At 44.0% G+C, this 23,108-nt stretch overlaps 1 protein-coding gene across 1 annotated transcript in view; it reads left to right on the top strand.

Moving 5' to 3' along the window:
• Positions 1-22,282: 22,282 nt before the first annotated feature.
• The window catches only part of RREB1 (ras responsive element binding protein 1), a 172,409-nt gene continuing 171,583 nt past the window's right edge, over positions 22,283-23,108 (top strand). Inside the window, exon 1 of the mRNA XM_069217317.1 lies at positions 22,283-22,580. The gene's annotated coding sequence lies outside the window, so the exon portion shown is untranslated. The remainder of the gene's footprint in view (positions 22,581-23,108) is intronic.

The following is a 23,108-nucleotide window of genomic DNA, read 5'->3' as shown; positions in this document are numbered from 1 at the left end:
CCGGTGGGAGTGTGGGGTCAGCTGTGACACCTTCCAAGGTGGGGAAGGGCCACAAGAAACCCGGCAAGTCTGGGAAGAGCAGCACGGCGGAGAAGACTGCCATCATCCCTGGTGCCCAGGAGGCCACCGCCAGCACAAACCCAGCTGCCCAGGAGGCCACCGCCAGCACAAGCCCTGCTGCCCGGGAGGCCACCGCCAGCACCACCCAGCTGCCCAGGAGGCCACCGCCAGCACAAGCCCAGCTGCCCAGGAGGCCACCGCCAGCACCAGCCCAGCTGCCAAGGAGGCCACCGCCAGCACAAGCCCAGCTGCCCAGGAGGCCACCGCCAGCACAACCACAGCTGCCCAGGAGGCCACCGCCAGCACCGGCCCAGCTGCCCAGGAGGCCACTACCAGCACAAGCCCAGCTGCCCAGGAGGCCACCGCCAGCACAAGCCCAGCTGCCCAAGAGGCCACCACCAGCACAAGCCCAGCTGCCCAGGAGGCCAACGCCAGCACAAGCCCAGCTGCCCAGGAGGCCAGCACCAGCCCAGCTGCCCAGGAGGCTACTGCCAGCACCAGCCCAGCTGCCCAGGAGGCCACCGCCAGCACAAGCCCAGCTACCCAGGAGGCCACCGCCAGCACAAGCCCAGGAGGCCACCACCAGCACAAGCCCAGCTGCCCAGGAGGCCAGCACCAGCCCAGCTGCCCAGGAGGCCACCGCCAGCACCAGCCCAGCTGCCCAGGAGGCCACTGCCAGCACAAGCCCAGCTGCCCAGGAGGCCACTGCCAGCACAAGCCCAGCTGCCCAGGAGGCCACTGCCAGCACAAGCCCAGCTACCCAGGAGGCCACCGCCAGCACAAGCCCAGCTGCCCAGGAGGTCACCGCCAGCACCAGCCCAGCTTCCCAGGAGGCCACCGCCAGCAAAAGCACCTCTGGGCCATGAAGAACCGCCAGCAAAAGCCCCGCTGGGCCATGAAGGACCGCCAGCACAAGCCCCGCTGGGCCATGAAGGACCTCCAGAAAAAGCCACGCTGGGCCATGAAGGTCTGCCAGCAGCTGAGTCCCTGCAATGGAGACCGTCGTCTCAAGCACCGCTGAACAGGGCACCGCCGCCTCAAGCACCGCTGAACAGGGCACCGCCGCCTCAAGCACCGCTGACCAGGGCACCGCCGCCTCAAGCACCGCTGAACAGGGCACTGCCGCCTCAAGCACTGCTGAACAGGGCACCGCTGTCTCAAGCACTGCTGAATAGGGCACCGCCGCCTCAAGCACCGCTGGCCCATGAGCGCCAAGGGCACTGACGCTACTGAGTCCGTCACGGGCAGAATGAAGCACTCTGGGCACCATGCCCCCTCCAGAACCAGTGGAGAGATCCATCCACTACCTCTGTCCTTAGCAGGATGAAGCACTCTGGGCACCATGCCCCCTCCAGAACCAGTGGTGACTGTTATCCACTTGAGAGACTGTGGCTTTGCACTCCCCAGGATGGAACAGTGGGCAACCCACCCACTGTATAGACTTGAGAGACTGTGGCTTTGCACTCCCCAGGATGGAACAGTGGGCAACCCACACACTGTATAGACTTGAGAGACTGTGGCTTTGCACTCCCCAGGATGGAACAGTGGGCAACCCACACACTGTATAGACTTGAGAGACTGTGGCTTTGCACTCCCCAGGATGGAACAGTGGGCAAGCCACCCACTGTACAGACTTGAGAGACTGTGGCTTCGCACTCCCCAGGATGGAACAGTGGGCAACCCACCCACTGTAGAGACTTGAGAGACTGTGGTTTTGCACTCCCCAGGATTGAACAGTGGGCATGTGGCCCCCTCGTGGATTTGGCTTTGTGCACTCAACCGGCTGAGGTGCCCCCCTTTCCCTCCCCCTGAGGTGCCTGTTTAGTTGCTCTCTGATGCCCCTGCAGTGTTCTCTCCGTCATGGTCAGGAATCTTGTGTGGGCCTCGCCCATACCGTGTGGGCCCAGTGTTCCACTGACTTAATTGGAGCACTACCTGGACTACTATGCTTGGTATATATTTTGTAAATGGTGTATATATATATTTTTGCCTACTTGATTTTAATATATTACAATGGTTACACTCATTTTCTATTGTCTTTGCATTCTTCCGAGGGGTTTGGGGGGTGTAACTGTGATGTATTAATATGCTTTAGTGTGTGTGTGTTGTAGTGGGTGGGGGTGTTGCGTGTGTGTGTCCCTGTTTTTTTCCTCCCCTGTGTCGTAGGTGCAGTACTCACCGTGGTCTTCGCCGCCGGCGTTCGTGCTCCTGGTAGAGGAGCAGGAAGACTATAGCAGGTAGAATTTGGAGTTCCGGGTCCATGGTGTCCTCGTTCCTCGTGGGGTGTGTAGAGGTGAGCGTTTTCCCTTCGGAATTCCTGTTTCAGCCGTGTTTTTATCCGCGGTGAATCCGCCCCGGAAAACGTGGCGGATTGGTGGGTTGTAATAGTGTGGGCGGTACATTGTCTCCCGCCTATCTGTTGGCGGTGACCGCCGCGCTGTTTGTTTGTACCGCCGCGGTGGTTGGAGTGTTAAAGTGGCTGTCTTTGTTGGCGGTTTCCGCCACGGTCGTAATTGCAAATTTTTTACCGCAGGTCTGTTGGCGGTCTTACCGCCGCTTTAACACCGTCCGCAAGGTTTGTAATGACCACCTTAGTCTCAAAACCAAGTGATATACTTACAAGAACAACACTGGTTGACCAAATGTTCTGAAGAATCTCAATTTATCTAACGCATTGATCAATAAACATTCAAGAGTCACAGTACAAATCAGTAGCAAGAATAACTGCACAATGGAAATAACATACATCTAGATTCAGCAAATGTGCAACATCAATTGTTATTCATTTGTTTATTTCTCTAGGTCTCCCTTACTGAGCTTCTGATTAGAATAGCATGTTTGGACTTCATGCAAAACAATTTAGTCAAAGTCAATTTGGAAAACATCTAACTATGTCTCTACCCAAATAGCAGGTGGTACTTAGAAACAAAAGACAAACTTACAACAAGAACAATAGCATTTTGTTATACCTCTCCTCATATGAATCAGCAAGCTGTGATTATCTTCGTCATTTGGGCAACAGTTCAGTCAGCATCAGCATCGGGCAGTGAAAGGGAATGGTTCAGACATGGGGGTTTCCAAGCAATCTCTGAACCGTTTAAGAAGCCACACCTAAGGGATCATCATTCAGCATCAGAAATGTAAGCAACAAAGTTAAATGTAGAAAGAATCGTCAGGAACCATTCAGCTCCTTAACCAGAAAAGAATAAGCCTGTCCTCCCTCTGTGCAGCTGGGCTAAGTTAACATTATCTAAAGAACTTCCCACATTGTCATTAGTCAAAGAATCGTATGTTAACATTTAGTACAATAAGGATCAAACCTCAAATCTAAGATATAACTAATCTGTCTTTCACATGTCGATGATTGGCTCCTCTTCTCTTGTTCCCATCGTCTGGCTCGTCAAGTTACGTTTTTGTATCTATCCGTACTCCACTTAGCGCATCCATTATTAGCTCCTTGGAACATCGCTGTCTCATGCATCAAACTATACAGTGTAACAATTATTAATACAACATTTTCTAGCAAGCAGTTCTCATGAGAAAGTTATAGACATCTGCTAACGTTTGATCAACACGGTGTGAATAATACATGTATTCATTTTCTGGACGTACATTCCCACGATTTTATTAAACAGTGCAGCTTAATATGAGGCTGTGCAAAACTAGGCCAAAACCTCGCCAACTTAAGGCTTATAATCAATAAAGTGAATACATAACATGTAATCATTAGTATAACACACTGATAGATTTTCCCCAATGCAGGCACTTTAAGTAGCATTTTTATGCATTTAATAAAGACATTTCATATTTTAATGACCGCCGCTCAAGTGGGCACATTTTCCAAGTTGCACATTATTTTCTATATTAGTCAAACTATATGCAAATTCTTAACCCAAAATACATGAAATGAACTAGTATTAAATTTCATGTTCACAGTCCCTCCTCTGATGACTAAATATGTCATCACACTTTACATCATCCCATACATATTTTTGTTCACCTCAAATGTCTTCTCCATATAAGTTGTATTTCTCCTTTCCCTTTTTGAATTTTCCCTAAATAATCTTTCCATTTAATTTCTTCCCTCCTCTGATAATTTTTAAATTTCCTTATTTTAATCACATGATACAATTTATAAATTCCCCATGCTCCAATTATACAAATCACAATAATCAACATTATCTGTATTATTTTCACTATTATCCCTTTCCCTAGGATGCCCAGCCAATTTCCCACGGAAGCAAAACCTTTGCCAACATTTTCCCAAACTCCAGGTTCTTTTAGTTCTATCAAATCAGCGCTAACATTAGTCAGATTGTCAATAAGGCTTCTAATTTCTTTGATATTGTTAAGTATAAATGAGCAACAATGTTGTGAATTCAGCATTTTGCAAACTCCACCCTCCTTTGCTAAAAGGATGTCTAATGCAAGGCGGTTCCGAAGAGTCATAGATTTTACCGCAGCCATTTCTGTGTCCATTAATATTATGGCTCCTGAAAATGTTGTCAGCATGTTATCCACAATAGTAGACAACTTTGGAATTTTCAAAGAATTCAGAATAACTCCCACTGAAGGAGTTATTGCTGTAAATATGTCTTCAACTATGCCAGAATATGATTCTCACTTTTGTCTAACATGATGTAATTCAGTCATTCTAGGTATTTTACTCAGGTTCTCAAGTTGATAAAGCTTTGGGAAAACTATCTTCAAGTAACATGTGCCATACCTTCCTCTAGGAAGACGGTAATATGCATTTGGTCCAGAGATGTAATAAACTCCTGGAATTGCTGGGTCTTGTCCATTTAACATGAACGTCCATTTACTCTGAAACAAAAACACGTGACTACATTCACTGGTTCCCATAAACAATGTATCCGTTCTAGATTTTGGCCTATATACTCAAAGCTTCCCTACATGTTGGGCATCTAAGGCTAACCTCCCTTATGTCTTTATGTCACTAAATGCATGATAATTTCTAAATGTCCTTTTCTCTAATCTTTCCTTCAATGCCTTTCTCCTATTATCTGTCTGGTCTAAGAAACTCTTTTCTACTGGTGTGAGCAAGCATGTTAAATTGTTGCGATGGGCGTAAGCTGTGCCAAATGTCAATGTAGGTTCAAAGAATCCTCTCACTAATTCTATGGTGTATTCATTAGCTATTCTGCTCAGAGACGTAATTATAAGGACAAAATAGCACATCATGGTTGGAATAGAAGTACTTAATGTACTCCTGGTTATAAAATCTTGTTAGTAAAAGACTGCAACTTATTCCATAAGTAAGGGGCAAACTGTGGTAAGTAACTCCTTCCTCCACTGATGAAGGAATCTGCGTACAGACATAGCAATCTCTTGCATCCATCGTCTCCACATACTCATGCAACAAAAAAGAGAAAACATTAGAAGAAAGTTCTCCTTGGTTGCTATCTATGTGCAAATATTTCTCATCTATCCTAAACCTAGCTACTTCAGTGATTGTAGTAGTTGTCTCCAAAGCAGAGGTATGGTTGGCAAAAATCTTATCAAGAAAAGTCATTCTCACAATCAACATGAGACACAATATCATACATACAATTGCCAAACCAATACCTATGTATTTACAGCACCTATTCTTCCAACCCTGTTGGCTATGGTTACTCATAATGTGTAAAGAATCCGGAAGTAGAAGGGAAAAATTAAACTATACAGCAAAACAAAAGTCTTCCATCTTTAGCGGTTATTTACAGCTTTCAGTCCTTTCTCCCAGGACCTTTGTCAAAATTAGGTAGCTTGTCAAAATCGGCAGTTTGTCAAAATCGGTTTAGCAGCTTGTCAAATCAGGTCGTTTAAAATCTCTTCTGGTTACTTTCAATAGTCTCTTTTTTCACTTTCCTTTAGACTAAAAGTTTTACAAAGTTCAGTTCATTGATCTTCTTTACGTGCCAAAATATTGACCTGGGATGTCTCGATCAAAACAAAAAGACAAAATTTTGCTGTGCCATTTACTTGTCGTTGCATACACCCAATGCAGGACCTGCGTGCCTTCTATTTGCAGTTCTCTTTCTTTTCAATCTCCGATCTCCATTCAATTCTCCATCACTCAAGTCTTCTCTTCTTGTTGTGTCAATTTCTTCCTCAGTTGTTGTCACTGTAATTGTCTCTTTCCTTTTTGCTTGTGATTTTGGCCACTTATCTCCTTTCAGTGGAACTTTTGTCAATGCTCTTTTCAGTGCTGGACTTGTAATTTCTCTTTGCTCTGTAGGATTTTCTCTCGATGTACTTGCTACTGGTTCAGGAGGAGTCAGATCATTTTGGCTTTGATCCACCTCAATCCCTTCCCCCTCAGGGTCTGTAGTTTGCTCTGCTTGTCTTTCAAGACCATCTGCTTCTGGGAGAGCCCTCCTCTGACTAGACTCTCCTGTTACCTCAGTTGAGGTTGGTTCACTGTCACTCTCCTGTAGGTTTTCCACTTTGTCTCTCACAGGAGTATTTGCACTGGTTTCATTCTGCTCAGATTCACTCTCTTATTCTCCTGTTTCTTTCTCTGAGCCTGGGTTTCATCTAGAAGTTGTTGGTACTCTGAACAACTCTTCTTCATTATCCAAAGGACAGGGTACTTTCTTTGTATGGCTGGCATGAACCCAGTTCGAAACTCCAGCGCACTTCTCAGTTGTAGTAGTAATCAGTACTAGTTGGTAAGGGACTTTCCACTGAGGCTCCAAGCAAGCCTTCCTCACAGATACCATTTATCTGCTCAGCAAGTCCTGAGGCTTCAGGGCGATAGCTACAATGCAGCTTCTGCTCAATGTTTAAAGCAGAACATAGTAATTTAATTATTTCATTGTTGCACTGCATTTCACCACAGATATATTTACAGGCATTTGAATAGCTTGCGACTAAGTCATGGATTCTTTCACCATTTATAATTGGTGACTGTGACCACAGCTGGCCAAAGTCGTGGACTGTTCCAGATCCATATTGGCTGTCTGCATAAATGGTAACCTTAAGCTGTGCAGAGACATGGCATACTCTTCTCAATCAATCAATCAGTATTTGTAAAGCATGGCTACTCACCCATGAGGGTCTCAAGGTGCTGGGGGAGGGGCCTCATCTGAAGAGCCACGTCTTGAGGTTCTTCCTGAAGATGGTGAGTGACTGGCTTTGTCTGAGGCGGAGGGGAGGTTGTTCCAGCTCTTTGATGCAGCATAAGTGAAAGATCATCCTCCGGTGGTGGTTTTGCAGGTGCGAGACACAGTGGCCAGGGCCATCTAGGAAGAGTGGAGGAATCTGGCGGGTGTAGAAGGAAACGCAGTGGTTCAGGTAGGCTGGCCCCACGTTGTGTATGGCCGTGTGGGTGAGAAGCTTGAAGGTGATTTGCTTCTTGACCAGTAGCCAGTGGAGGGTCCTCAGGTGTTGGGGGATGTGTTCTCGGCGAGGGAGGTCCAGAATGAGTCTAGCGGCAGCGTTATAGATGAGTTTACGTTTTTTGATGTTCCTATTTGAGGTGCCGCGTAGACGGCATTGCCTTAGTCGAGCTTTCTCGTGACTAAGGCGTGGGTGACTGTCCTGTGACAGTCTGCTGGGATCCATCTGAAGATCTTCTGGAGTTTGCGGAGTGTGCGCCAGCAGGAGGAGGCGACAGAGTTTACCTGGCGGGTCATGGATATGGAGGAGTCGAGGATGATTCCTAAATTGCGGGTGTGCTCGGTCGGTACAGGGGGAGCTGCTGAGGGATGTGGGCCACCAGGAGTCGTCAAAAGTTGAGGTGGCTTTTCTGAAGATGATGAGCTCCGTCTTGTCGGAGTTGAGCTTGAGGCAGCTTTCTGTCAGCCAGGAGGCGACGGCTTCCATTCCTGTGTGAAAGTTCCTTTTGGCAATGTCCGGGTCTTCTGTGAGGGAAATGATGTGTTGTGTGTCATCGGCATATGACACGATGTTGATACTGTGGCTTCTGACGTTGGTAGCAAGAGCGGCCATGTATACATTGAACAGTGTGGGTCTTCTTCCCTAAGTGCTTCAATAGTATCATACTTGCATGGTTCTTTTGTCTTATCTGCGATTAATAGGTCATCAATGTATTGGACTAATGTCGATCGGAAAGGCAATTCCTATGACTCAAGGTTCTTTTTCAGGATCTGGTTGAAAATGGACGGTGACTCTGAAAATCCTTGAGGAATTCCGCACAATAGACTTGATCCAAAAATTGTAAACTGAAAATAAATTGACTATTCTCATGAAGAGGTATGGAGAAGGATGCTTGGGACAGGTCCACTACGGTGAACCATTCAGCATCGCATGGGATCTGAAACAATATCACTGCTGGATTTGGAACCACGGGGCAACACTTAATCACAATGTCATTTACCTTCCTCAAATCCTGAACAATTCAAAATTTCCCGCATGGCTTTCGCAGTCCCATTATCGGTGAATTACAGGGACTGCTCAACTCCTCTTTTAAAACACCTTGGTTTACAAACACTTCAATTATAGGTGCAATTCCTTCAATTGTATCTTGTGCCATGTGGTATTGTCAAGGAGACCAGATCCTCGGGGCTTGCGCATGTTCCCAGCATGTCCACCTCTTGGCAGCTCCAAACTCCACTAGTTATTATAGCACAGAGTAAAAGAATAGCCAAGTGGGAGAATGGGTTTTGGGTTGGGAACAGCGGGGAAGGAGACCTGTGGAAGCAAGAGTTAAACAACACAATTGAAAGATTAATCACAATGACTTTCAATAAGCTTTGTTTCAAACAACAATTATACTGAAAACATGAATGGCCTAAAGCTTCACTATAACTAGGCCTCAGGAATTTAGGTACCTGGAAATCAAGAAAGGTTATACAAAGTTTCATATGAACATTCCAGAATTAACATAACATATTTTGAACAAAGAACGCTCTCCAAATAGTTCTTAGAATAATCTCTGCATTACAACAAAAATCAAAGAGCACCTGGTTTTCTCTGCATGAATGAACTGTACTAGAATCATGAATAACACTGCTACGTCACACTCTGATTAAGAGTTCCAAAACTCAAATGTTGAGGAATTATTATGCACCTTAATCAAACTGCACATCAAGATTTCAATGTCTAGAAATGATCGCGCACTCTGCCGATCTGTATTTCAAAAGTTAAATCGCCTGCAATGCATCGCGCACACTGTTGCCGATTCGAACATCTAGATTCAAATGCAATGAAACAATCACGCGCACTGCCGATCTGTAATTCAAGAGTTAAATGCCTGGAATGAATCGCGCACACTGTTGCTGATTCGAACGTGAAGAACCAAATGCCATGAAATGATCGCGCACACTGCCGATCTATACTTCAAGAGTTAAATGCCAGAAATGAATCGCGCACACTGTTGCCAATTCGAACATCAAGAATCAAAGGCCATGAAATGATCGCGCACACTGCCGATCTGAATGCCAAGAGTTAAATGCCAGGAATGAATCGCGCACACTGTTGCCGATTCGAACTTCACGATCCAAATGCTATGAAATGATCGCACACACTGCCGATCTGAATGCCAAGAATTAACTTCCAGAAATGAATTGCGCATACTGTTGCCAATTCGAACTTCATGATGCAAATGCCATGGAATGATCGTGCACACTGCCGATCTGAATGCCATGAATTAACTGCCAGGAATGAATCGCGCACAATGTTGCCATTTCGAACTTCACAATGCAAATGCCATGAAATGATCGCGCACACTGCCGATCTGAATGCCAAGAATTAAAGGCCAGGAATGAATCACGCACACTGTTGCCAATTTGAACATCACAATGCAATTGCCATGAAATGATTGTGCACACTGCCGACCTAAATGCCAGGAGCCAAATGCCAAGAATGAATCGCTCACACTGTTGCCGATTCGAACATCACAATGCAATTGCCATGAAATGATCGCGCACACTGCCGACCTGAATGCCAAGAGCCAAATGCCCGCAAAACAATCACACGTGGTTTTATGTTTAGGCCCAAAACTCGAATTTCACTGGAAACGGAGTCGGGGCCTATCCCGACCTCCGCCTTACCGCCCTGCTTGAAGATCACCAAATAAATTAGGGCAGGCCTGGAAATTACTTGATAGGCCTCCGGGACAGGAGCTCAGGAAAATGCTGCTGCTCTGCACCAGGACATCTGAATAGTGAGCACGTGGAGCTGGGCTGGCTCCCTTATATAGAGCCCAGCCCCGCCCACGAGCCACACCCAACCATGCTGCAGGAAAGGCTTCTAGAATGTCTTAGAATAAGGACCACAACCTGTAATCCTGCAAACAAACCTTGCAAATGAACAATGTATTACAAACAGCATTAATTACTTTTCAAGGTAAAAGCTCTGCAATGCAAAAGGTTAACATACTGCATAGAAACACAATGCATGAAATATGCCCTTGCATAAGGACTGGGTTTTTGCATTTACGTTGCCCGTAGAGCGCACACTGTCCTGATGTTGACAGGTAGTGAGGAATCTGGGGAAAAATTGCATTTGGCTTGAATGGGACCTTAATTGGCTCAACTCCTTTTATGAGACCAATGTATTTTCCTGTAAAATTCCACCCACACTTTCATTTTAATTGTTCCCTGTAAGAAGGAAGATCTCTCACAGTAAAAACTGGAAAGACACTAATCAGGGAGTACTCCTCATTTACTGTGTCACAATCTGTTTGTGGGGACAAGTCATACTCATCATCATTGTTTGTCTAAATGGCAATTCCATCATTTGAGCAAGTAATTGAACATCTTGTTTTACATAGCAAGACCCTTCCTAATAAGGATACTCGACTCAAAACTACGAATTTGTGTAATCCTTCAAAATTGCCAATTTTAACCTGAACTGGTTCTGCAGTTGGGTTTGTCAAATACTGATTTGCCACTCCTACAATCTGGATGGTTTTCCCTGAATGGGGCAGATTTGGAACTTCTGCTGTCCTCACTGTAGAGCGTGTAGCTCCTGTGTCAATTAAGAATGAGACTTTGTGACCCATCACCTTTCCTTTCACATATGGACTTTTCTGATCTACTTCTAATGAAGCTGCTAACATGCATTCCTGCTCATCCGAACTCTCACTTACCCAATCATCATTCGCTTCATCCTCACTGTGCAATGAGAATTAGTGTACTGTGTTATTACTCTGATTAAACCTTTGACCTGTGACCTGTGACCTGCTGAGGAAGCATCACCTGCTGCTGCTCCATTGGGGCTTGACATATTTGAATTTGCTGTCTAGGTACCATTTGAACTTATGGTTGCATTTGCTGCGAGAGGGGAATCTACAATCGTGGCATTTGCATCTGTTGCCTGGGCTGGAAGCCTTGCACTTGATTCACATTGTTTTTGGAAATTTGGATTGTGTCCTCTCATATTTGGAAATGAATTGATTTTGCTAGTTTGCTGAACAACACCTTCCTGCACTAACATGCTTCCAATGTCCAAGGCCTCTGCAAGTGTGACATGACAATAATTATTTCATTCCTTACACATTATTCTGAACAACCACTGTATTCAAATCAGGACCACGGTTCACATTTCCAAGTCCACCACGACATCTACCTTCTGAAACAACACGTTTCCTTGTTGCTGGTGTGAAAGATTTCCCTGTATTCCTGTTTGTACCGCTTTAATCTGCATCACTGTTGCTTTTTCTTTCAGTTTTCTCTGCTTCAACTCAATCTTGTCACTACAGTACTTTGCATACTGCAAACCTTCATCAATCAGCTTTGCTTGCCAACAAATCAAATGGCTCTTAATCATCCGGCTACTTTTGGGTCTCAATCCTTTAACAAATCTGAACACAAAATGAATCATGTCTTTTGTCTAAGTTTTTTTTGTGCCACAATAATGTTTAAATGCCTGTAACAATCTCTCGTAGTATGCATGTATGGACTCCTTTGCTTCCAGGGCTGTCCTGTCTATTCTCTGCCAGTCAATGTTCTTGGCTAGTTTTCTAAAATTTGATCACCTTATAGTAATACTTCATTACGTCAGGAGATGGTGCAGCTGTTGCTGGATCTCTCTGAGGTTCCCTTGTTGGCCAATTTATACTCCTTTTGCACTCAACCCATAAGTCTGCTAGAGCCACTATCTCTAACAAGGTGTTCAAATCCTCCCAAAGACATTTTGTGAGTTTCACAAACCTATCTGTTTGCTGATACCATTCTACTTGTTTCTCTCTCAATCTAGGATAATCATTTGTAAATTAAAAAATGCAACTTCTGCTCCAAGGGACATGGACAAAATTCTCTCTGGGAATTTCCCTCATTGGTCAGATTTTCACTGGATCCTCAACATGCTGCACATTCACAAAAAGATTTGTAGAATCTTTTTTCTTCTTATCTTCGCCCATCTTCCTTCTCATTTATTTAATGCTCCCCATGTTTGAATGCTCTGAATTAATTTCCTAATGTGAATTTTCATTCCTGGGACGCTCATGTTCTCAAAATCCTTTGAGTCAAACTCTAATCTGTAACTCCTCTTTAAATGTTTTGTTTTCTCAATTTCTATGTCATATCTTCTTGCCAAGTCTGCTAACTTCTGATGTGTCATTCCTGCTTTGTTGGTGATCAGTTTGCCCAAATAACGCAACACATCTTCTCTGAAGATGTTATTCCTGTCCCACCCCATTGTTCCCTCAATTAGGTCTTCTACCAATAGCCTACGCCTAGTCAAATTCAATGCATTTCCTCCGCTGGAATCTCCTTGTGTGCTACTCAACCTTTCTAGCCATTCGACCAACTGCTGAGCTATCAAACCTTGCAATGAGATGTTGTTATTACTTACACCGAGCACTTGCTGAGGCTTGGGGACTCTGGTGTCACCATGCTTGGATTAGGACCTATGTATGATCTCACCTCATTATTTGGAGGAGTCCTGAAAGGACTTAAATCAATTAATGGACCAGTTCCATCAAATGTCGGTCTCATGGGAGTCCTCGTTCTGAAAGGACTTAAATCAATTAATGGACCAGTTCCATCAAATGTCGGTCTCATGGGAGTCATCATTCTTGCATTTTCAGTGAATCTCTCCCTTTCTGTTCTTGGATTCAGGATTGTTTGCTCACTGCTCTTATTGTTTCCCTGGGCAAACAACGGTATGACTGGACCTATGGTAACCGGTACTGACACTGCATCTGAACTTGATCAGACATTTGGATCTCTAGGGTATTCTATTCCTGTATTCTGACTGGTCAAAGTGAACATCTCTGTCTGTGATCCTGTTAGGTGAGTGTATCTCGGGATTGAGGATATCAGATTCGGGGTAGAATCTATCTGGACCAAGGTCAGCTTCTGGTAAACTTGTCCTGTCTGCATTATTAGGTTGGTTGCAATATCTACAATAGATACATCTAGATACAATCTGGGACTATCCATCTCTGGCATAGGCCTTTGAATCGCTGAGGTCACTGGAATATTATGACTAACCTGAATCCGGCTCTGTGTAGAGTCAATTGGTAAAGGAGCTGTAGGGTCTACACTTGTACTTGAGCTTCTCTCATGTGCTGCATATGGTGGGGGAAGATTTCTCAGCAACTGCAAAATAAACTCATCATCTTCTGACTCTTCCTCACGTTATAGACTTCCTACTCTCTGTGGATTTCTGCTCTATGTTGTCTGAAGGATAAGAATCCCTCTTCTTAGTACTCCTTTTAGCCTTGTTCCCATTCTCTTGGGTAATTGCCGGAAACAGCTTAATTCCCTGTTAAGTCTAAGTTCTCCAAAGTTTCTGCTCATTATCCCAGCCAGCCTCTGCTAGAGTCTTTGCGGCTTTCCTCATTCGTCTCTCAAATTTTAGTTGCTGTCTAGCTACTAGTTTCCAACTCGCTAATGCCTCAAATTGTGCGGGTCTCAGAGGAGGTTTCAAATCATACAGTACTCTCCTCAAATTTTCTAAAATTCTCAAATTAAATGTTCCATGGATAGGGAATGCTAAGCACCCATCTCCCTCTGTTTCTTTGCACCATTGTTTCAGCCAAAGATATGGCACAGCACCTTGTTCTTCAAATACAATATAAGTGGGTGCACCTTTTGGCGGTGTAATCTCTCCTATTCTACTTGGAATAAATGTATCTCCCCTTAGGGCACTCTTCAAAGCTTTGAAAATTTTAATTTCTGTAATGTATGCTACTTTCAATCAAATCAGGAAGTGACTTTCAATACCAAATCCTTTTCGCCGATCTTCTCAACAAATTACGCTTCACGGTTGTCCACCAATCCATTTGTGGCTTTTCTCCCTAACCAACCAATCCCAGCGCATCTCCAGTGACGTCACACTCACACGTACAGCAGCTGAAAAAGTCTTTCGGCATGTCCTGCTACTCTCAAATTCATACAAAACTATAAGCAAATAATGCGAGCACTAAAAAAAATCAAAAACAAATTTGTCTCTTTGTTACAGGTAGGGTAACACAATCACTTCAGAAACATTCCTGATTTTTCACTGTGGCATTTCAGTTTCACAGATACTCCTTCTATCTCAGCTTCCCTGACTCGCAAGGAAATTCAACCAGCAAATTTCACTCTCAACTGATCATTGGGTCTATCCTGGTGCACATAGGACTCACCAAATCTCAGTCGAAAACCTTTCACTCGCTTTAACATGCACTCTTAATTTGTCAACCACGCCCGATTGACCTATTAAACAGACAATTTACAACATAAACCAGGTGTCTCATACACTTTTCAATACTCCAGAATCTTAGACCACGCAGGGTCCAAAAATCAACAACCACATGGACAATTTCTGAGCACAAAGTGCCACACACATACAGTATAAAGTTTGACGACTTCCCTACTCTCACACTTTGGAGTATGCAAACCCCCTAAACAACTTCATCTGGAGTATTCAGACTGCCTAACCACTCTCAAAGATCACAATTCACCTACGATTTGCTTAAGCTGTGCAAGCACAAAACCTATTTCATTCACACCATCACTAGAATGCCGAGAACGTCCTAAAACAAGCATTGTCAGATTTCAAGGTTCTGGGAAAGTCATAGTAGGTTCTTATGGAGACATAGGGGGTCATTCTGACCCTGGCGGTCATGGACCGCCAGGGCCAACGACCGCGGGCGCACCGCCAACAGGCTGGCGTGCTCCCATGGGCATTCTGACCGCGGCGGTACAGCCGCGGTCAGATACGGGAAACCGGCGGTGTCCCGCCGGTTTCCCGCTGCCCAAGGGAATCCTCCATGGCGGATGGGGATTCCGACTCCCTTACCGCCAGCCTGGCTCTGGCGGTTTTGACCGCCAGAACCTGGCTGGCGGTAACGGGTGTTACGGGGCCCCCTAACAGGGCCCCACCAAGATTTTCAGTGTCTGCCAAGCAGACAATGAAAATCGCGACGGGTGCAACTGCACCCGTCGCACCCCTTCCACTCCGCCGGCTCCATTCGGAGCCGGCATCCTCATGGAAGGGGGTTTCCTGCTGGGCTGGCGGGCGGCCTTCTGGCGGTCGCCCGCCAGCCCAGCGGGAAACTCAGAATAACCGCGGCGGTCTTTGACCGCGCAGCGGTATTCTGGCGGTTCCCGCTTGGCGGGCGGCGGGAAATGACCCCCATAATCTTTACAATTTGTATCATCGCATCTGGAAATCTCAGCCTTTACCAATTTCTCTATCACATCTATGAATTATTTTGAGCTCTTAAGGAAACTAACCATGCTACTCTTCTACCTATTTCTTAAGGGGAAACTTCATAGTCGCTGGCCTCATAAGGAGACGTAACCTTACAAAGGACTCTATGATGCCCCCCTAGGGAGACAAACCATGCTACTCTGCTACCATTTCTGTTAGCACATCTGTCCTTATTTGGTCTTTTAATGTTTAATTCATAAGGGGAAGGGTTAGAGGTTTAATGGACCTTTTGACTATGCTTAGAGTGATTCCACCATAAGTCTCAATTTTAATGCCAACACGTCACCACAGTCTATGAACATCATCAGATATTCTTTGGAGTCCGTAATCTTCACACACTGTGACCCATTTGGTCATGAATAACTACACTTTTATATAAAGTTAGAATGTTTATTTCCCTATATTAACAATGCTAATATCATGTAAATTAGTCTAAAAAACAACACTAGTTGACCAAATCTTAGGAAGAATCTCAATTTAGCTAACGCATTGATCACTAAACATTCAAGAGTCACAGTACAAATCAGTAGCAAGAATAACTGCACAATAGAAATAACATACATCTAGATTCAGCAACTGAGCAACATCAATTGTTATTAATAATTTGTTAACATTCTCTGGGTCTCCCTTACTAACTTTCTGATTAGAATAGCTTATTTGGACTTCATGCAAAACAGTTTAGTCAAAGTAAATTTGGAAAACATCTAACTATTGCTCTAACAAAATAGCAGTTGGTACCTAGAAACAAAAGAAAAACTTACAACAAGAACAATAGCATTTTGTTATACCTCTACTCATATGGATCAGTAAGCTGCGATTATCTTCGTCAGTTGGACATCAGTTTGGTTAGCATCAGCATCGGGCAGTGAAAGGAATGGTTTAGACATAGGGGTCTATAAGCAATCTCTGAACCATTTAAGAAGCCATACCTAAGGGATCATCATTCATCATCATAAATGTTAGCAACAAAGATAAAGATAGAAAAAATCGTCAGGAACCATTCAGCTCCTTAACCAGAAAAGAATAAGCCTCTCCTCCCTCTGTACAGTCGGGCTAAGTTAAAATCATCTAAAGAACTTCCCACACTGTCATTGGTCACAGAATCATATGTTTACATTTAGTCCAATAAGGATTAAAATCCAAATCTGAGATATAACTAAACTGTCTTTCACATGTCGATGATTGGCTCCTCTTCTCCTGTTCCCATTGTCAGGTAACGTTTGTGTATCTATCCATACTCCAGTCAGTGCATCTATTGTTAGCTCCTGGGAACATCGCCGTCTCATGCATCAAACTATACAGTGTAAAAATGATTAATACAAGATTTTCTAGCAAGCAGTTCTAATGAGAAAGTAAAAGAAATCTGCTAATGTTTGGTCAACACAGTATGAATAATACATGCATTAATTTTCTGGACATACATTCCCACGATTTTATTAAACAGTGCAGCTTAATATGAGGCTGTGCAAAACTAGGCCCAAACCTCACTTATAATGAATAAAGCAAATACATAACATATAATCATTAATAAAACACACTGCTACACTTCAGGCACTTCAATTAGTAGTAGTATGCATTTAATAAAGACATTTCTTATTTTAATGACAGCCACTCAAGTGGGCACATTTTCCAAGTCGCACATTATTTTCTATATTAGTCAAACTCTATGCAAATTCTTAACCCAATATACATAAAATTAATTAGTATTAAATTCTGTGTTCACAACCCGAAGTACCTGCAGCTACGAGTTACTGAGACAGGAGACACCTACAGTGACAAGCAACCTTGACTTGAAAAAGCAACAGCTACGAGTGACCGCTCGGCTTTCCCCAGAGGATAGCTGACTCCCTTACGGGTATAGTCTCTATGTAGTACACTCACAGACCTGGAGAGTCCATGTGCAGATTGAAGGCAGGCCTGTGATTTGGGAACCAGCATGTCCTATGTGCTGAGAGAGGCCGATAAAGGTAGGTCCGCCCTTGAATAAAACTCTTAATCTCCAGACGTGCTTATCGTAGCTGAGTGTCAATACCCAGGTTAAGCCGGGACCTGATGAACTCTCACATGTGCCCCATGTATTAACCTAAAGTGAGGTAGGACAGACCCATAATATTAAATACTAAGTATTAGTTTATAAGGAATGAGTTATAAAACCACACTGTTCTGTTTTGCAATGTGGAGACTTTGTGGTGAGAGAATCCCTAAGTTTGAGCAAGTCAATCCTTTAACTGGTCTGACCAGACCATAGGATTATGGCCATAATTGAGTTTGAGAGTGCTCAATATGATGCCATTACTATGATCCTGATAGTCTAAAAAGATGAAGCTGAAAACGGAGGTAAAACACCATATTGATCAAGGGTCTCATTGTGGGAAAAGGTTTCCATTGTTAGATTGCCAGAGCAAATGGACATTGCGTGGTGGGACAGACTGCCTACACTAAAAGGGGAGGCTTACCTAGGAGTGAGAGAAAAGCCTAATGTAAGAATGTGTGGCAGAGGCAGAAATCTAAAATGGCATCTTCCTGTAATATGCAGTATTAATGAGTAGTGTTAAACAGATTGGGGCATCACAGGCTGTGCCACTTGAGTGTCCAGTTCTCCAAGTGAATAAAACCTCTAACCAGGAGGTAGATTGTCAGTGTATTAGATGCCGGTGGGATCATTTAATAATAAAATTACCTTCTATACCTCTGAACATGCTTTACTTGGAAAAGGGGAGATGGGGTAAGATTAAAAACAAGAAAATGTTTATTGGGATGTTTGCTAAATCCTAAACATCTAAAAAACTGGTCAACATGTTTTGGCCTTACATTGCTCTATGGGTCCATTGCCTTCATCAGGACCGCATGTAGTAGATTGGTCGTGATGAAGGCCATGGACCCACACAGGCAATGTAAGACCAAAACATGTTGACCATTTTTTATTTAGATGTTTAGGACTCACTAAACTTCCCAATAAACATTGTCTTGTTTTTAATCATACCCCTGTTCCAATGTTTTCCAAGTAAAGTATGTTCAGAGGTGTAGGAGTTAATTTTATTATTAAATGAGCCTATGGGTGTCATACCCAGACAATCTACCTCCTGGTTGGAGGTTTTATTCACTTGGGGACCTGGACACTCAACTGAACAAGACCCGATGGTGAAGCTACCTGCGATATCTCCCCAATGGAGATAACATACCCTGTGGGTGGGTGAAGACGTGGGTGAGGGTCTCAGAAAAAAATATCTTGGGTTTTTTAAGACTGGTGCGGCTCACTCTGTCTTAATTTACATATGGGAAAAGCCAGTTGTCTGACATCCATTGTTTTGCTCCTAGAGAAGATAATTATACAGTTGATTATATTTTCCAGTTATTTCATGATACTGAGGTGTGTAGGGTATCAGCAGCGTGTACATGTAAGCCGGGGACTGGTGCAATTGACTTCAAAAGTGATATATCTAAGAATAAACCAACCCAGCCTCTGCAGTCCTTCAAACAAATATCCCAAGATGAATTTATGCATTTGGTCAAAGCAAGCAGACCTTCCGGTTGCCCTTCTGCCCCCTGTCCACCACAAATCTTCAAGAACATTATTTTATCTACTTCTGCTGCCACACCTGTAAGAAGAATCATCAACAACTCTTTAATTACAGGAACTTCTCCTGTAGACCTGAAAAAAAGCATACATATGACAGTTATTAAAGAAAACAAACCTAGACCCGCAGGACCCCAACAACTACAGACCAATCACAAATGGACCTTTCCTGGGCAAACTGATAGAAGGAGCAGCATTTACCCAGTTGTCACAATTCATTGGAGACAATTCTATACTTTCAGACTTCCAAACTGGATTCCGCCCAGGAAGAGGCACTGAATTCGCACTCATAGCAATCTGGGATGATCTTAAAAACACAGTCGACCGCAATGGAGTCGCTGCACTACTTCTCTTGGACTTCTTGGCTGCCTTTGATACAGTTGACCATGACACCTTAATTCAAAGACTCCACAAAGCCGTCATAGAAGGGACTGCTCTCAACTGGATTACATCCTATCTTCAAAAAAGATTTAATATCATCTATTCTCCCACTTTCTCGTCCATACCCTACCTCACAAAAGCAGGGGTCGCCCAAGGATCAATCATTTCATCTTTGCTTTTCAACATCTACATGCTATCATTACCAGAACTGATCAATGATTTTCATCTCACATGCTACAACTATGCAGATGACACACAAATACTACTTAAATTAGAATGCCCCAAAAACATTGAAAACTCAGAAATCTTCAGTTGCCTCAGAGCCATTGATAAGTGGATGACCTGGAGCCATCTCAAACTAAATGCCTCGAAAACAGAAATACTCATATGTGGTGACTGGAAAAGTTATGACCCACTGGGCGCCTGGCCTGACGATCTCAGACCACCTCCTCAATTATCCAAGGAAGTTAAAAACCTTGGAATCACCATGGACTCCAAGTTAACTATGAATGCCCAAGTGGACAAATTAGCATGAATAAGCTTCATCACCTTGAAGACTCTACGATGCATCTTCCCCCACCTCAGATTTCCACACAAGGTGCAAGCTACTATCTCGCTTGTACTATCCAAACTGGATTATGCCAATGGCCAGTACCATGGATCATCTCTATCTATTATGAAAAAACTACAATGTATTCAGAACTCCGCAGCCAGACTACTATTACATGTAAATCCACAAGCCCACATCTCCCCTGCCTTGAGAGCACTACACTGGTTACCCGTTGCCAGAAGATGCACTTTCAAGCTGCTTTGTATCACCCACAAAGCTATACATGGAACAGGACCATTTTTTATCAGAAACAAAATAACCAAATACATTCAACAAAGAAACCTCCGCTCAAGATTGGCACCCCACCTTAGAACACCACCATACATAAAAAGACTATAGGTGGTACATCCTTCTCCGTTCAAGCAGCCAAACTATGGAATTCATTACCCCCAACTATAAGAGCCACAGATAACTATCTTGTCTTCAGAAAACTACTCAAGAGTTGGCTCTTTCCTCCATAACCACCATATTCAAACAACTATGGACTGCATATGCCTATGTTGATAAATATTTTTTTCTGATTATGGGCATATTCTAGTTATATATAGTTCTTTAGAAAATATGTATTGCTACTATGTCATAACAATAAACTGCACATACACTCTTTAAACCTGTTTAAGTATATTTACTCATGGTTTAAATATGTATATGTATGTACATATATGTGTGTATTCATGTGTGTATGTATGTGTGTGTGTGTGTGTGTATATATATAAATATGTGTGTGTATATTTTCTATGCTTAACATGTTCATAGGTCATTGCATAACTCCTAGATAAGTTGTTATACTAGATATTTATGAATCCCTGCTCTCATCTTATATCACACTTATCTACCCATCACCATATGTCATGTCTCTATCAATCTATCCTCCATTCCCACTCTGACTCATCCCAAATCCACTCTACTGCTTTCATCTCCTAAGTAACTGCCTAAGCTCTTCCCTCTGCTTCCACATCTAACCCACCAAACCTCACTTTACTACCATGATCTCCCAAACAACCCTACTATATTCTCCCTCATTTATCTTACCCTGCTACTATGATCTCCCTAACCCCTTCCACAGACTCTTCCCTCCTCCATCCTCCCCTTAATTATCCCAAGCCTAAATCCTATTACCATAAACTCCCAATTAAAACTTCTGGGTTCTTTCCTCCTCCACCCCTCCATTACTTCAGTCAATCTAACAAACTCTCATATCCACGGCTCAAATTAACTCATAATAATACTAAAACTGTACTCATATTTCCCTATACTAATCCACCACTAATTCTTGTTGGGTTCCGGAGTAGCGTGCTACTCGCTGAAAAGCGATTTGACGCCTCATCAGGGGTAGTAAGCGCTATATAAATACTATTACAATACAATATATTAAAGAAATTTAAAAAATAATTATGCACCAGATAAAAAGTCAGTGAGGGTGCGATGAATATTCAGTGAGTGCGAAGAGACGCTTAACTGATTTAGTCCACAGGGGGCAGCCTGGGCATCAGGAGGACAGGCATGCCTGCTTTATGGCAGAGCATGGCTCCAACCTGCGGCCGGGCTTCTCCCCCTGAGACAGCACTGTACTCCCAGCATCGAGCAGCTACCAGTCGGGCAGGCTGCCCCATCAGGCCTGGCATCCGGTAATCTTAGCACACATTCCCAGGACAAACTTCTGCTGACATGTCTCTCGGCCCCGAAGCTGATGCACGCACGCCATCATCCCCGGGGCCGGAGCTCTGAGGAAAATGTGTGCCGAGATGGGGAAGGTGTTAGAAGAAAGTGTATTTATTTACTTTGCTTCCTTGTGAAAAGTTTACACCATCCCTGTAAAAAGTTTGAGAACGTTGGCAGTGAAGTGTTGATGCTTATGGTGATGAAGCGTTTATATATATACATACATACATATGTAGCCTCCCTGTTGCTGCTCTCTCCTCCCCACCCAGCCCCCCGCCCCCTCCTCCTCGCTCTCCCCTCCCTTCTTCTCTCCTTTCGCTTCCTTGTTAAAGTCTCTTTCTAAACCAACCAGCTCCCAGCAAAAAAATAGGGCCAGCCCAGCAGCAGCACCAGCACCAGGAGCACTTTTTTCTGCCTTACAGCAGGACCCTGATGCTCATCCATATTAAACCGTCTGAGCTCAGGAATCCGGCCAGATCATCTCCTCCTGCTGCTGCTCCGGGAGGAGGAGTACTGCCGGGAGGGTTTATTTTTAACCAGGACCCCCCTCTGCCCGACAGCATCAGAACAACATTTCGGATGGGAGGCGGCTGAGGGAGCAGGGAGCCATCCAACCTGTTGCAACTGACGGAGCAAACTTCAGGGCTCGGAGCTCGGGATGAACACGTCGCCCTCAAGGTAAGCCAGCCTGGGCTTTTCCTCCCTCTCGCCTCTCCCTCTCCTATCTGACCTGCAGGAGTGTATCTCTTACTCCTTCACCGACTCTCTGTTGCTGGGGTGCATTTTCCGTAGAGATGTGAATGTATTTATACTTTTTGTACCACTTTGGTTTTCTTACGGCAGGCGAAAGCAGATGGCCCTCTTTTTAAATACACTTTTGTTTTTATCCACACTCGTTCTGTTTTAGGTTTTGGAAGTAGAGCTCGCAATATCCGTGTGGGAGTTTTTTGCGTTTGCACTTTGATACTAGGTAGGGTGGGGGAAGAGGTGACACGTGATTCCCCCTTGTAGCCACCATCACTTTTTCGTAGTGTTGTACAGCACGACGCTGCTAGAAAATTGATATTACGAGTTATCGGTGTGTTTTTAGCACACATCTTTGTTTCTGACTACAAAACTATTCTACCTAAAGGCACGTGCTCCCCTATTGCACTTTGATACATTTTTCTCCTGGAAAAGAAGGAGGAGGCGATGATGTTGGCATTG

Source organism: Pleurodeles waltl, chromosome 2_1, assembly GCF_031143425.1.
Source record: "Pleurodeles waltl isolate 20211129_DDA chromosome 2_1, aPleWal1.hap1.20221129, whole genome shotgun sequence".
Classification (NCBI taxonomy): Eukaryota; Metazoa; Chordata; class Amphibia; order Caudata; family Salamandridae; genus Pleurodeles; species Pleurodeles waltl.
The sequence above is the reverse complement of the archived record's forward strand: the minus strand, read 5'-3'. Positions and strand labels throughout refer to the sequence as shown.